Here is a 10,314-nt window from a genome sequence, read left to right as displayed (position 1 = left end):
AGAGCAATTGTTGCCGAGGGGCTCTGTGTTTCTTCCATATAGAATCACAGAATCCTTCAGGCTGGAAAAGATCTCAAAGATCACCAAACATCAACCCAGCACTGTCCAGGCCACCACTAAACCATGTCACCAAATGCCACACCTCCAGTCTTTTGAGCACTTCCTGGAATGGTGACTTCACTGCTTCCCTGGGCAACCTATTCCAATGCTTAACTACCCTTTCAGTGAAAATGTTTTTCTTACTATTAAATCCAAATATGGCACCATGGAGTCTTTTCTTTTGTTCATGTTACTGATACCCAAAATGCTGATGTCTGCAGCTATGAGTTCTGTCAGTGTGGAAGTATTTTGAGGCAAAGAGTTTCTGTGTGAATAAATTATATATTAGCACAGTGTGAATTTTTTCCCATACCTTATCATGCTTTTTTTTGGTACCATTGCTACCAAATTGGTACCACCAATTTATACTCAAATCTGATTTAAGACAGACCTTTTGTATGCAGTGAGCTGATATTTTAGAGCAGCAAAATCAAAGTTGAGGCAGTTTGTGTAGCACATAAATATCCAGAATTTCTGTCTCGGTATGTAAGTTCGGTATGTAGCTGAGGGGGAAATACTTATCCACATTTAAGTATTTATCTGTTCGTTTGTATACAGAAAAAAAATTGTAACTAAGACACTGAAGTAAATTTTTTAATTGAGAACAGAATAGAAAATTAATTAAAGCAAAAGATTTAAAAATAGCTGTAAAGGAATTGCAGTCATATATATATTCACCATGTAATTATTACTACTAACCTTTGTCCTCCATTAATTATATCCATCTGTAAAAGGTAGGCACCAGTATTGGTAAGGTACATCCTTATCTATTGGGTAAAATCCATGAGATAGTGTAAAAAAAATCTAATTAGGCAAGGAAAAGTAGTGATGTTCTCATCTTCTAATTGTGCAGAAAAGTAACCAACTCCTTTTAAAGTTGTGTTGGGGGAGGTAAATCAGAACATGTTTGCACAGCTGGTTGTCTTCAAGCAGTGGCTGTAACCGGGTTAACCCGGTTCTGTGAGATGGCACAAACTCCACCAGTTCAGGTGGCTGGCCTGGCTGTCCTTTGAAAGGATTGCTCTGTTTCCCTAAAGTTATTGTGGGATTTGGTGCTGCCTTTCTCAGGAGAGCCAAACTGCAGGCTGGTGGAAGCTAAGGAAGGTTATTACACACACTCTGTTCCTGTGCTTTCCTTGAGGTATCTGTTTTTGAACACTGTCAGTGTTAAGGCACTGAGCTGCATGGCCATCTAGTCTGAGCTGCTGTGATCACTTCTGTGCTTTTATCTGAGGTGTGGCTTGAGAAGGGAGCCTATTCTGTCATGTGTATCTGGCATGTAAGGATTTGCATAGTCAGTTTGGCTCCAGCCCTGTCACCTGCAGATTTGTCCCTCTGGCTCTTAACTGAAAAGGCATCAGACACTCTGCAGATAAGGACAAAGTGCCAGCCTGCTGTTAGAGCTTTTGTCCTGCCAGCTACTTGTACCTTAAGTTTCTGTTGGAATAAAGTGCTTTATTATTATTATTTTTTTAAAACCTAAATTTTGTTTAGCTTGGACAGTGATTTTCAGAGTGATATAAATATAAATATAAGAAGGCAAATATAAGAAGGCTCATTCCTCAGGGATTTCTGGAGCTGGAAAGGGCATACTTGATTTCTCTGGAATGCTTTGTATCCCTCAAGATGTTGCATTTCACAGATAACTGTCTGCAGATGTTTTTTCCTGTAAGTTGCAGTCCCTATTTCAAAGGAGGTGATGTTGAATATGAAATTGTTGAGAAGAGTTGGAGCAGTGCTACAAAATTGACCAGGGGGACACCCTGGATTCACTCACCTGGTCATGACAGTATTGAAATAAGAGCCAGACATAGGCAATGGTTCATTTCCTTGAATCTGCCTTATAATTGTTTTAAGAAAGGTGCAACTTTGTCTCACACCAAAACCAGTGCTCCATGACTTTCCCAACCTGCAGTTTTACCTTGTTACCTGTTGAAATATTATCTGTCTGTCTAGTCCTGCACTACCCAGAGCAGGGTGCTGTGTTACCTGCCAGATCCAGGATAATTGTTTGTACCCAGCAGGGTGTTCAGGGGCAGAGCCTGGAGCTATCCTGGCTCAAGGGAAAGCAGCACAGCAGCTGGTACCCTCCCAGGCAGAGGTTTCAGTTGGGTGTTGGCACTGATCTCTCAGTGAACAAGAAGCTGCTCTGCTGTTTTTAAGGCAGTGCTGAGGCATGTGCAGTGGCACTAAGCTCCCACTGGCACCTTGTCCTGCAATGGCAGGAATGGCAGTGTCTGAGCCAGCAGGGCTTTGGGCTATGATTCATGCCATGCTCACAGGGGCCAGCCCAGGAAGGCAGACAGAGCAATAAATTGTGTATTATCATGTAATTTATCCTCCTGCTCCCCCAGCATTGCCATCAGGACTGAATAACAGCTTTTCTGTTTGTGTTTGTAACTTGAGTTCTAAATACCACATCTTTTCCATACGCTTTTAAAGCAGTTTCCTAGGTTTTCAAAGCAGAAAAAGAAGATAAATTTTATCCTTTGATATCAAGCTGACATGTAAGTTTACTGTGGGGTTAAGCATTTAGAGCTGTCAGGGGCACTAATGGAGTAACTGGTAGTAGTACAAGTCTAATATCCTTTATGGTAACACAGCAGAGGGTTCTCAGTGGGTCTAAGGTACACAGTTAATTGTTATTAAGCAGTAGTTGATTTTATAAAATGGTATTCAATGTCAGTTTGAAGACCTGTAAATACAGTATACATTTTTATGGTAATTCAGTTTGTGAAATGCTGCTTATTATGGGTTAATGCAATTGTGTGGGTGCATCATTTTGTGTGGGAGTTTTATTTGACCCATTTTAAGACTGTTGTAGCAATGTGATCTGAGAGGACATATGGGGTGAGAATTTACTCAAATAAAACCAGATTATCTGACTTCCTCAAGTCTAAAGCAAAACTTCCTTGTGGGAACCTCCTTTGTCAGCTGTGACACAGCCAGCTCCCTTCCCTGGCAGGCAAAGCCTCTGGCAGAAATAAAGGATAAAAGCTATGAAAAATGTCCTGATACGTCTTGTCCTGTGAATTAGCATGGCATGATGGGCAGTAATTGTTTCAATGGTGCTCCATCCAGCTGTCTGTGTCCAGGATTATGCTTACATTGCTGTCATACCCTCATGCAACTTCAGTCACATGATTTTGTGGTTATTTTCCCTCTCAAATAAACTTCAAAGTGATGGAGTGACTTAAAACCTATGATGAAAAAGGCCCATGAAGAGGAAGAGATTGAACTCAGGACAGTAATTTCCCTTCTGTCTTGCTCTAGAGCAGTTTAACTTGATTTACTCCCAGTCTGGGCTCTGATGTGTGGCTGATGGGGCCGGAGCACTGAAGGTCAGCAGTGATGAAACAATTTCATTGAGGTCTCTGTAGAACAGCACACCTACCCGAGAGCTCCCATCCTTGAGGGAACATCCCTCTGTTTGAAAACAGATCTGTTTGGTTGCCTTTGCCACCTCTTCCATTGTCTTTCTTTTACTCTTGGCTTTAATAATATTTTTAATACATTCATGTAACAAAAGGAAGAATTAAAATTGTTATTTAAAACATGAAATTAGGAATGCAGAGCTCAATTAACTTCTCAATTACTTCTAATAAATAAGAACACCATCACTATGAGCAGTCCAAATACCATTAATCAGACCTAAAAATGTGCGAAATTAAAGACCATTAGAGGTTTTGAAAAACCTCTAGGACCTAAAACACAAAGTGTTGCACACAAATAAATTTGTTGTTTTAAAGTCATATATTTGCCCATGCACTCTTCTTCAAATTGTCTCTGCTTATGATGATATGGCCAAGTGGTAGGAAGACCTTGCACTGGATCATCTGTTACTTGACATCTCGTGTCATACAGTGTATAAAGTATCTATTGTTATTTTGCTGGAGGCATAATGCTTTCAGCAGCTGTCACAATGAAATTGTGCTGTGAAATGAGGGGTATTAAAGGTTGTGACATCAGGGCACGTTGAGACAATGCTGTGATCTTCCACAAGGAAGTCATGAAGTTTTCAAGGTAGAATGCTTCCCTCTTCATAACCCCCAGGACTTTGTTTGCCAACACCTATAAGTTTCTTTCCTTTTTCCTCTCCCTCTTTGTTATGTTTCAGAAACTATTCTTCATCTTAGTTCATTTTTTATCACTCTTCATGCATGTGGGATTCAGGAATGTAGGACTGGACGAGATATCCTACATGACCACTTGCTGTCATGTGCCATGTTATTACATCAGTCTTTTTATAAGCTATTAAACTCCATGTTGCAACTGGCTTGACTGTTTTATCCTGTGCTGAAGGCAGAAGAGTAATCCAGAAACTCACTGCTCTGGCAAGGATTGCTACCTTCTAATTTCCCAGCTAGACTACACCCATTTTTATGAACAGCTTCTTCCATTATTTCTTTGCAAAGTGAATGAACTTTGAATTAAAGTAGAATTTTTCAGCCTCTGTAACAATTGTTTTGCTCCTCATTTCTCTGTTTTAATGATATTTAATACTTTCCTTGGCACACCTCTTGATGGAGTCCAGGATGCAGTTTACATTATTTGCAGCGAGAATGCACTGTTGGCCTAAATGGGCTTGTGCTCAGCCTGATATTAGCCTGATTCCTTGGTCCTTCTGCTGGGCTGATCCTCAGCCAGTTTCCCACCTATCCTCATGCCTGGGGTTTTCCATCAAGCCTGAGGTGTCTCTTGGCCTAATCCTCAAATTTATCAAGATCTCTCTGGATAAGTTCTGCCAGTCCTCATGCCAGTCCTCATGTCAGCACTCCTTAATCTGGCATCCATAAAATTGCTCAGGGTGCACTCTGTGTCATCATCTGACACACACTGTTCTTCACCCACTGCATGTCAGCCATTCCTTGAGCCTGGCCTGGCCATCCAGCCAGTTTTCAAACCGTCTCACAGACTGGCTGCCAGCCCTTGCTTTCTCAAAAGAGACCGTTTTTTGTATCATTGTATAAATTAAAGTAGAAGATAACTGGAGGTTTTTTGTTTGTTAGTTTTTGTTGTTTGGTTGGTCAATTTTTGTGTTTGATTTTGGGTTTTTTTGTTTTGTTTTGTTTGGTTTTTTGGGGTTTTTTGGTCATAGATCCCACACTGAGCACTTGAAGAGGGTTTAAAAGCCCAGGGAGCACAGAAATGACATACTAAAATATCTGGATAGGAATTACAGTACCTAAGTCTTAGCCAGACGGCATTGTGTTCCTTGTGCCCTTTTCCACTGTTTGAGATACTCCATGTGTGATACAGCTGGATGTTCCAGGTGTGATTTGGGAGATGTAGGTATCTGGGCCTGAAACTCCATGAGTCAGTGGAGAGCTTGGATTTCACAGCCCATCTCTGCCTGCTCTGAATCCTGGCCAGCAGTGGTAGCAACACAAGATAGAAGTACTCAAGTTTACAAGTTGATAACTGTCACAGACAAAATTTCGTGCTTTAAGTGGTAGCTCCTGACCCAATGAGGTTTCCAGAGCTGCTGCTGATGTATTTGTTACTATTGTAATTAAAAGAGAGATTCCTTAAGGCAGTATTTGCCTGAGTTCCATGCATAAAGTCAAATTCTCTCTCTCTCTCTCTCTCTCTCTCTCTCTCTCACACACACACACTCACACACACACACACAATGTCATGCAAATCATTAATAAAAAAATTATAAAAATTCACCCAGCTTGTCTGAATAAACCACAAATACCAGTTAGTGCCTGACAGTTAAGATCTCTGGTGTTAGTTCATATTCTGCTAATATTCTGCTATGAGAAGTGGAGTCTTTCTTTGAAAAACACAGATTACAGTAGGGAAAAAATGCAGACATGTCCAAATACCATGACAGGATAAATATATCTGAGGAATCTGCCTGAAATCAAAACATCTGTTATCATTTAAGGGATATTATGAACTTGAACTATAGTCCCTTAAAGATAAAATGAACTGAAAGCCTTTCAAGGTTTTTTTTAAGCCAGTGAATTCTCTCCAGCTATTTTTGTTTTTGAAATAACACTTTAAAGTGTTTTATTTTTGCTCTTTTTATTGCTATGAGAAAAATCCAAATAAGCAGGGGAAGATTACTAGCTTACTCCACAACTTCAGAGCTAGGTAGAGGACAATGTAAATTATTATAAATCTTTTAATCTTTTCTCACTTGTAAGTTATCTTAAGCTTTATTTGCTTTATTGTAGAAGTGTTTCTAGCAAATGCTTTACTTTTAAAGCAATACTTCTGTAATCTGTAGGAAAGGTTAGGCTTATAGCAAAACATAATTATATTTTATCAGATATAATTGGAAAAATAAACAATCTTGCAGGCTTACACTCCTTGTATTTGGTTTGATTTCATCTAATAAAACATATTACCTCTCCTTCCAAACTCTCTTTTCCAGCACAGATTTTCTCAGCTGGATTTCCTCCAGAACTGAAATAATAAATTACAAAGTTTCAGCTTTTGCAGGCAGACTTAGAATATTTGTATGTGATTGTTCATGGATTATTGAGACATTGCTACTCTCAGAACAAACTGATATTGCATATCCATTATAGAACCAGTAAATGAACTCAGATTAGTATGATGTGCTGAGAATTTTCTTTCTTTTTAAAAAAGTTATTATTATGATTTCAGCAAGACTATTGTATTCTAGTAACTGAGGTGATATCCTGATGAACACATTTACAGGGAGCTTCAGATGCATAATTTGGTTTACATGTCCTATTGGTATCCTTTGGTGTGGTTCTGCTTGCCAGTGGATTGTATTGACTCAATCCCTGCTAAAAAGGATTCTCACCATTTTATGAGATTTGTGCATGTGTTACCCTGCTTGACAAAGAGGCAGCAAAGGGCTGGGGTAGATGAAATTCTATGCTTAGGGCCAAGTAAGACAGCTAGATGAAGCAGGTCTTTAATTCAATTCTCCAGCATCTCATTGGTGGTTTTTACTGGACATTTTTCCCCTTGAAGAATCACAGAATGATAGAATGGCTTGGGTTGGAAGGGACATTCCAGATCATCTTGTTCCAACCCACTGCCATGGGCAGCCTTCCACTAGAGCAGGGTGCTCAGAGCCCCGTCCAGCCTGGCCTTGAACACTGCCAGACATCCCCAGATTCCCTGGAAAACCTCTCCCAGTGCCTCATCACCCTCTGGAACTGAACTCTTCTGAAAGAGAGAAATCAACTGGGTAAACCAAGGAGGAGAAGGCTGGAGATAAAAATAATGTTGCGCTCTTCCCAGTTTACAGTTCTGTTAAACAGCTTAGTCTGCTAATCCATTTTTTAGTGTTGGGTGATGTGAAAGTATCTTGCAGGAAAATGTTCTGGAGTGGATTGAATTGACACTTACCCAGAAGAGTCTTTGATCTACGGCTCTTAATGCCCTTTTCAAAGGCAACATCATGGACTTAGCTTTTCCAGCTGATGGAGGAGGGAGTGAGAAGAGCAAAAGAGGAAAGAGAAAATGAGAAAAAAAATCCTTAATAATAAAAAAAAATCAGTAAATGTTTTGGGGAAAGTAACAATATAAAATTTTCATATTATTTCTTAAAGTATCTTCAGATCCTATTTAGGAGACCATCATTAGGAGGTCAGGCGTAGCAGGGAGGCACTAAGCAGGGAGCAATCTCACAAACAGACTCGCTGGCACTGAGCTGTGTCATAGGATGACAAAAATAATATAAAAGCTTTTAAGGCTGTGAAGTCAAACATTCTGCAGTTAAAAACTGCCAGGATTTGTGTTGTTTTCAGAATTTTTATTTGCCTTCTGTTGTATTTGACTGCAAGGCAGTCATTAATGACAGGAGCTCATTAGTGGCCAGAGAGGACAGTAGTCACTTAATGAGTCATTCTTCAATATTTTGTTCTCTTTTTGACGCTTGATCTGGGTCTCCATGCCTTACTACTTACTGTAAACTTCTGCTGTGAAGACAGAGTTACCAGTTTTGTTATGTATTTTTCAGTGATATACAACAGGGTAGGAGCTGAGAACTTCACAATCAGAATTCAATGTATTTTGATAACATCCTCATAAATTAAGGAGAAAATAGCATTACAGCTAATTACATTACATTGCAGCTATATTTTTAGCCATAAGAGCACAAGATTAGAATTTAGGCTTTCAGCAAAACCCTGTACCCAGTTCATGGCCAGCCATGAAAAATGGGTTTTTAAGTGGCTAATTCAGTAGTCTGTGAGAAGGATAAAAATAGAACCCCGTCTTTCTGAGCTGCATACAAATGCCTTAGCCTGGAACCACTTTTTTTCCTCCTGCAATCATAGCGTTCATTTTCTGCAACAAACGAGCCAGGATTCTCTGGACAAGATCTGATTCATCACACAGTCCTGACTCATCTCCACACCATGGTCCATTCTGTTACTGAGTTGCTATATACAGCTCTATGCCAACAAGCTAGATATGCTTCCCTAAGCATGATGGAAAAGTGGTAGAGGGAGGAAAAAGAAAAAAAGAAAAAAAGAAAAAAGAAAGATTAAAAAAAGACCATTTCTGCAAATATTTCTAGCAGGCTCAATGGTTCTGGTATTCCTCTGCCTCTACCCTGATGTGGTTTCAGTGTGTGTCTGTGCACGTGTAGGTTAAATGTATAAAAAACCCTTAATTTGAAAGATGGGTTAAAAACGGCTCATGAGGTGTGTTTAAGACAAGTGCTGAGATGGAGAGGATGAATTCTGGTTGCCAAGAGGCTTAGGGGAATTTGCTGGTAGGAAAAGGAGGCCTCATTTAGCTCTGGAAGGAAGTCTTGCTGTTTCTCACCACTGGCCCAGATGGTTAATGGGATCCTGACCTGTGAAAGATAACAGGATGCTCCTCACCCTGAGAGATTAAGCACTGTTATTCATTGCACAAAAAGAGCAAGATAAAATCAGTTCTTATCCTTTTCCTGATGGGTGATGGAGCTAAACCCTTGAAGAAGTGATAACACATAGGGAAGGGATTGTTTTGCCTTTAAATTCCTATCAACAGCCTTCTTGTGGGTCTCCTTCAGCCTCTTGGTCTCTGTATGTGAGTGTCTGGAAGCTGCTGGGTGCCTTTGCTGGGGCTGTGTGTGGGTGATGAGTGCCTAAACAAGATAATTCCTAGTGGTTTTCTCATGTCTGTAGTCCTCTGGGTTGTTGTGTTGTTTTCAGAACTTTGATTTTGCCTTCTGTTGTATTTGATTGCAAGGCAGTCATTAATGACAGGCGCTCACAAGTGGCCAGAGAGGACAGTAGTCACTTAATGAGTCTCTTCCAAATGGCAGGAGAGCCTGCAATTCCTCGAGGTGCAGCAGACAGGGTAGGGTGGCACCATTAGTGTATGGCAGCTCTGCTGGGACAGGGACATCTTGCATGAGCAGCCAGATGTGAAGTGTAACAACGGCCTGAGGTGGCAGCAGGGCCAGGTTTGGCTCTGCTGCAGAGCCCTGCTCTGCTTGAGTGGCTGCAGCTGCTCCAGTGGGCATTGCAGACCTACCAACACAGCTTTGGTAGTGGAGAGAGTATTTCTGTTCCTTCTGCAGTGCAGGCAGACAGCATCCCCCTTCACATCACCCTTATACAGGAAGAGGAGATTGAGCACTCAGTGCCAGCGCTGAAAGAGAAGAAGTCAATCAAGTGTTTGATGGATTTTTGTGCATAAGGATGCAGCAGGCTCAGTGCCTCTACACGTGCAGTAAATGCAAAGAGCCTCTGGCTCTGGGAGCAGAAAGTCACAGAACATTCATGGGCCTGAACTCACAAGCTCCCATAAGTTTTTACAGAGCATTTTTGGACTGAGGCTGTCACAGGCTCATCACTTGGCCCAAATTTGTACAGTGACTCATAGGAGCAGTGAGATACAGAGTTTCCTGTACAGAGTTTTCCTGATACAGAGTTTCCCTGTTACAGTTTGGGGCTCTGCATCAAACTAGGAGGTGCACAAACATTTTAACAGAGCAGCCTTGTATTGCTTTTATTAAGATGGCAAATCTGTAAACTTTTATTCTCATAAACAGATGAACCAATCCTTTAATAAACAAGCAAGCAAAATACCCTTCAGGTCCTCAACAGTCAGCCAGCACAGAAAATGTCATTCAAAGAGTTAAGACTGAATTTGTAAAGTACTGATGACAAACCCAGTAATGAAAGTGTCAGAAGTCATGACATGCAGTCTCTTTCTTTTACAAGCTACTAATTCATGAGATCTTATACCTTCTATTTCTTGCAGCTATGTTCCTCAAATGAGCTT

The sequence above is a fragment of the Ammospiza caudacuta genome, chromosome 4 (genome assembly GCF_027887145.1).
Source record: "Ammospiza caudacuta isolate bAmmCau1 chromosome 4, bAmmCau1.pri, whole genome shotgun sequence".
In the NCBI taxonomy this organism is placed as follows: domain Eukaryota; kingdom Metazoa; phylum Chordata; class Aves; order Passeriformes; family Passerellidae; genus Ammospiza; species Ammospiza caudacuta.
Note: the sequence above shows the minus strand (reverse complement) of the source record.